The following is a 6,050-nucleotide window of genomic DNA, read 5'->3' as shown; positions in this document are numbered from 1 at the left end:
GGGGCGCGCGGAGTGGGACTCTTTCCGTTTGGTCCAGCCCCGTCGTGCACGCAGTTCCCAACACTTCTCGTCATCCTCTCTTTGGTCTCTTTATTCTGCTGAGCGGTGCTGTTAGGATTTCTTTTTTTTTTTCCCCCTGACCACGTTCGCGATGGTGGGTAGCAGCAAGGTGGCCCTGGTAGAGGAGGGGTTGGTATCGAGATTGGGCACCGGGGGAGAACGCCTTCTTTCAACTTTGTCTGTGGCTTGCACCCCCGGAGAAGGCCACAGGCCGGTTGTGGGGTGCAGATGTGCCGAGAGTGATTTCTAAGTAGTTGAGTTGTTGTGATGAGGGTACGACTGCTAATGGTCGGCAGGTTTTGTTTTCATTGGTGAATCTGGTGTCATCATATTCCGGTCATATGTTGAAATATTCTTTGTTTAGGTCTGGAAGTAGAGGATCTCACTCTGCACGTCCACATTGTGTTGTTTTTAGAATGATGTCTCTGGGAGTATGGATTTCTAGAATTTGAAATCTGAGTGAAGGTCCGGGCATGTGTGGGCCTCATCACCTGGCCTTGACAGTGAACTTTGTGGCTGTGTTTCGGATTTCAAAGATTTGCCCCATAGCTGAGGAACGAGTTGTGCATTTTTGCTAATAGTCGGTGTCAGGAATGTAGATGCTTAAGCTGGGGAAGTTAGAGAGGGAAGAACGTTTATATATAAATAATGGATAGTTGAATATTAGAATCAGATTAATTGGGGCTGATGAAAGTTTTTTTTTTTTTTTTTTTTAAAGCAGTTGTGCACTATGGGAAGGAAGTCTTTTCACAGGTTCACTTGATAGGGATTCTTTAAGGTGAGGGGTTGGAATTATCTTCTTTTTGAGAGGATTCTCACCAACATCTGTAGCTTTATTGACGGCCTGGTAAGGGTACTGAAACTGGGGCTAAACCATGTAAGCATACTTTTCAGTGTTTATGATATTTGTTTACATCTGGTGTTCATTCTAAGCAATAGAAATAAATAGGTCAGCTTTGCTTTTGGTCTTTGAAGACTGGCCCCCTCCTTCCTTTTTTAAGTTTCACAATTTACTTGGTTTACAGCATTGTTGGAAACTGTTACTACATTTTTACTGGAAATACTATTATTCATTTTAATTTTGGTAAGTTCCTTCTTAATTCTCCTCTTCTTCACTTGTTTATGGAGTCTGTGTTGTGGGCTTAAAACTAGTTTATTTTAGGGGGTCATTAAAAATGTCTGAAAAATACGTTTTCAAATCCCAGTACCTATCTTTTCATAGAAAAGAGGAAATTTTGTGTGCAGTTATGCTAATGCTTATAAAAAAAGTCTGTACTTAAAATGTTTGTAGATGTACAACTATCCTTAAGTGAAGAGCATAGTAACAGTGCACAAAGTTCTCAAAACACAAACATCTGGCTAACATGTTACAAATATTCCAGGGGCTTTTTTTTTGTTTTTTTTTGTTAACATCAGACTTTTGCTTTTGGTAACGTAATGGTATTTGCAGTTTGACTGGCATTGCTTGGCTGCCCATAATAAAGTTTTCTGCTTGGGTGCTCTTGAAGACTTTTTAACTTAGTTTTTAGACAATTTTGCAGGCTGTATTTAAGCATGTTTTATTTTGGACTCAGGCAAGTCTTTGTGGAACTGGAGTAGTAATAGATGAAAAAGACACCTACCTGGGCTAAATTGTATTTTTAGAAGGTATAAGTGATGGATGGGGCCTATTTCTTTTAGCTTTGAAGGGTCCATCCTTTTTCCTATTCAGTCGTCTGGAAGGAGCTGCCTCTGTAATACTCTTCTTCTGCTTACATGAAGATCTCTAAATGCTATCCAGCAGGAGGTGCTACAGCAAGATAAAGGAAATTTGTGAATTTTGAGGGTCTTGTTACTTATTACAGCTCTACTTAGCTTCAGCTAAGCAGCAGGATTAACACCTTAAAGTTCCAGAAAGATTTTGAGTAAGTCCATTTAAAAAATTCCATTCATAAATTATGTTTGCTACTTGAAACTGAAGTCTTTGACTATACAAAGTAGATGTGTGATTGTGGATAGCTTAAGGATTCTGGGCCTAGGTACAGAGCACTGTTTAGAATTATTTTATTTGGAAGGGGAATTAGTGTTGTGTTGATGAGTGGGGTGTTGAGCACGTATTTTAAAAAAGTATTTGTAATTGTTATAAACAAAAGTAGTTGGTATGATTTAGGGCTTTAAGTCTTGTTATCCCTATAATAATACAAATAGGATATAGAGTAGTTGAGATTTTGGAAAGGGGGATAGTGTGTGGAAAAAAATTTAGACTTCTTGTAGTTTTTTCCCCTCGGATATACGGACTATGATTCTAATATAGATCAATTTTTAGACACTCAGCTTTATAAATACATATGGTTGATGTACTTAAGTTAGCCTGCAAAGACTGAGATTCTTGAACTGTAAATCAAGTTCTATCAGTGGTAGGTCATTGCTGATATAACAATAACTGCATAAAGGTGAATATAGCTACTTTAACAGTTTCATAGCATTTATAGCGCATGGTCCTTTGAAACTCTGTTAGTGTTAGGTGAATTGATTAATACTGGAAATATCATGCCACTGTGGTTGCTTGTAAAGTTTTGTGTCAAAATTTTAAAAATTTGGGGATGCTAGAAACTTGATAAATCTGCTTTGAATTTTGTCTATTTTGTAGGCAAAATACTGTTTTCTCAGTAAGACCAAATGAGATAATACATATAAAAGTTGTTCGTAAGTGGTAAAAAAAGCATGCGGATATTAAGTTGTTGAGATAGGTAACTAATTAATACATGGACAGAAGCTTCTGTCTTAAAATGCTAACTTTTTCCATATCAATTGAGAAAGTAATACATTTAAAGTGCACTGGGCACTGTAAGTTTTTTTGTTTTTTAAGACAGAGTCTCGGTCTGTTGCTCAGGCTGGAGTGCAATGGCATGATCTCTGCTCATGGCAACCTCTGCCTCCCAGGTTCAAGTGATTCTCCTGCCTCTCAGCCTCCTGAGTAGCTGTGATTACAGGTGTCTGCCACTACACCCGGCTAAGTTTTGTATTTTGAGTAGAGACGGGGTCTCACCATGTTAGTCACGCTGGTCTTGAACTCCTGACCTCAGGTGATCCACCTGCCTCAGCCTCCCAAAGTGCTGGGATTATAGGCATGAGCCACCGCGCCCAGCCTAAATTTGTGTTTTTAAATACTGCTGTGGTTACCAAAAATGTCTTTGTTATAGTTTTAAAGCTGCTTTTGAAAAAATGCTGCCTTGTCAGTTTCCCATAATATATGTTAAAAAAAAAAAGAAGTCATTTTCCCTTTTGAAGATCCTGTGAATTGTATGTCCCCTGTTACAGTTTTTCTTCATTTCTCCATTGATGTGATGTGATAGTAGTTGATTTTAGTGAGTGTGTAAGTTCCCTGATTCTTCTATAGACTCTTATTAACACAGAGTAACAGATGTCATGGTTAAAGTTTTGAATGTTTTGACTGACTCCACTAACTTTCTGAAAAATTCTTACTGCCTGAAGCTTTCAAGCTTGTTTCACAGTGAAAAAGATGTATATCTGTATGTGTTAGTATTAGGTATATGTGGCTATATCATTTTTTTTTCTATTTTAGAAGGATGCACGAGGAAATGACTACTCAAATCTAGAGGAGTGCACTGAAATATTTTTGTGTAAAAATAACCCAAAAGTTTAAAGCCTGGAGTTTCAGCTTTCTTATAAACTCTGCTCACAAATTTGGAATATAAACATTTTAAAGTAAAATATAGATAATTAAGGACCCTGTGTTTGTGAGCTCATCAAAAGGTATATAGTATCTTAAATTTTAGAAGTGACTGTTCTTTTGAAATTGCCCCCTTTAGAAAGTAAATATAGAAACTTGCTTCTGTGAAGGGTGAGAAAAACACTTAACTGTTTAGATAAAAATGAAACCTCTCAGGGTGTTATTAACTTTTTCATCCTACAGACAGTGAATAGTAAAGCTCTTTGTGAAGACATACTGAAGTTAAGGTTATATTAATGTGCTTTTAAATTTTGTATTCTTCGTATTTTATTGCTGAAGGCTTTTGTATTTAATTACTATTCAAAGAGAGAAGGGAAGGAATTAAAGTTTTAGGTCTCTGACCTTTGGTGAAATTCTTCTATATTTATATCTATAACTGATTTCTTGAAACATGTTTGAATTTTCATATTATTTTGTGCTGGGAAATGTTAATGATTTATGTTGACTTCTCAGGAACTTTTGTACATGGGCTTTTTTTGTAGGCCTAATAATTCTTTAGAAGCATAGAAATACATTTTGATCACATTAATTTTCTCAGGTGTATATTTTTGCTGCTTTGCGATTTTTTAAAAAAGAGATAATATGTTGACACTGCATTAAATTTATTGTAGATAATTATTTCTTAAATAGCGTATGTTTTCTACTTTGGATGTTTGTGTGTATATGTAGCCATACTATTTTGTAGGCTTTCGTGTAATTCTTATATGTGTGTTAAATTTTTGAATAGTTATCTTTTGTGAAAATGTTGAAGTAGACTTTTATGAATAACTTTTCTATTACTTGTCCATCAATTCAGTCTTAATATTACGGTGAACTCTTCCCTTTTAGAAATTATATGTGAGGTTCAGCCATCCTTTGGACTCTTCTAAAGCAACTTTCTCACACTAGACTTGTGTCGCAATTTGAATACTCCTCCACTTCTCCCTTCTAGTACCCTGCAAGTGTCTCCCCTCTCCCTGCCTTAAAATAAATAAATAAATAAAAAGACTTTGGTGAAAATTTCTCAGTTGAAGGCAACTATTCTTTTCTATACTTTGGAATCAGTTACAGAAATGTTTTCTGTTTTTTTAAGTAGTCAAGAAAGTGAACCAGTATGGAGGAGATAGGAAGGGGATGAGGCCTAACAGGTTGATGATCTAGGTTTTATTTTGACTCTGTTTGTGGGCCTAGGGGGAAAAAATAACTTAAACACAGAAGCCAAAAAGATGGGTTTTGTTTTATTGTTTTGGCTGCATTGAGAATACAAACTGTCAGTACTTGAGGAGAAGGAGCAGCAGAAAGGAATTGATTTTTTTTTTTCTGCTGCAGGTCCAAGTATTGTTAACCATGTGCATCTCCAAAGCGACATACTTACAAATCAAACAGTAGTTGATTCTTTCACTCAATTAACAGTCAGAACCCTAAATTGTGTGTGTGTTTTTTTAAAATTTTAAATAAGTACCCCAAACTTTGGGGTAATGACAATAATTTCCTGATAAAAGTGGGTGATAGTAACCATGGCAACTGCTATCTCTGGCCTTATGGACAATATGTTGTATTGATGAAGCTTCAAATCCTTTATAGTAGCCCGTCACTTTTATGGTGAAATGTAGTAGCATGTGTTGCAGATGATTTTTAGCTGGATTGCGTTAAATTTGTGTGCCAGCTTATCTTTCCTTGTTAGGAATTTCTTGGACTATATTCCAAAACATGTTTGTGAAGGTGCTGTTGCCTGAAAATAACCCACCACCTGTGTTAGGCCTCCTGATGCAGATTGCACTTAGTTCTTTCCCAGCCTCCTTCCACAGTCTTGCAGAAAATAGGAGGGTGTGTAGCAACTGTATATATGTAAATTCCAGCTCAAACCTATCAGCTTGTGTTTGGACGTATTACTGATAGCTTAAAAAAATCTTTTGTGTTTTCAGAAGAGGTCAGTGGATGAGAGAAGTGGGCTTGTAGTTGAATACTGTTTTCTTTCTAGAAGTGTGTGTGTGTGTGTGTGTGTGTGTGTGTAGGCAATTAGAGGTGAGGAATGGAGGGCATGAATACTGAGTAAGGACTTGACAAAAGTAGAACTTCAGTATTTTTTGTTTGTTTTTGTGATGGTGTGTGTACATATTACTATAAAAATTATTTCCTATTGGGCAATATTAGAATATGGGAAATGTTTGCTTCTGAGAATTTTCTTCAAGAAAAATTATTTATAAAATATATCTTGAATAATTGTTAAAAGGCAACCTGTTAAAGCAATTAAGCTTTTTTTTTTTTTTTTTTTTTT

The 6,050-nt window shown here is 36.1% G+C and overlaps 1 protein-coding gene across 4 annotated transcripts in view; it reads left to right on the top strand.

Annotated features, from left to right (window-relative positions):
- Positions 1–6,050, top strand: part of PHF21A (PHD finger protein 21A) — a 201,795-nt gene that overhangs the window by 1,918 nt on the left and 193,827 nt on the right. The window contains exons 1-3 of one of the 4 annotated variants that reach the window (XM_012001372.1): positions 53–154; positions 1,086–1,144; positions 1,772–1,964. The exons of the other annotated variants lie outside the window; for them this stretch is intronic. The gene's annotated coding sequence lies outside the window, so the exon portion shown is untranslated. Of the gene's footprint in view, positions 1–52; positions 155–1,085; positions 1,145–1,771; positions 1,965–6,050 lie in introns of those variants that run through there. 4 annotated transcript variants of the gene reach the window in all.

Source organism: Mandrillus leucophaeus, unplaced genomic scaffold (genome assembly GCF_000951045.1).
Source record: "Mandrillus leucophaeus isolate KB7577 unplaced genomic scaffold, Mleu.le_1.0 Scaffold66, whole genome shotgun sequence".
Taxonomy (NCBI): domain Eukaryota; kingdom Metazoa; phylum Chordata; class Mammalia; order Primates; family Cercopithecidae; genus Mandrillus; species Mandrillus leucophaeus.
This window is presented reverse-complemented; position numbering and strand designations above follow the sequence as displayed.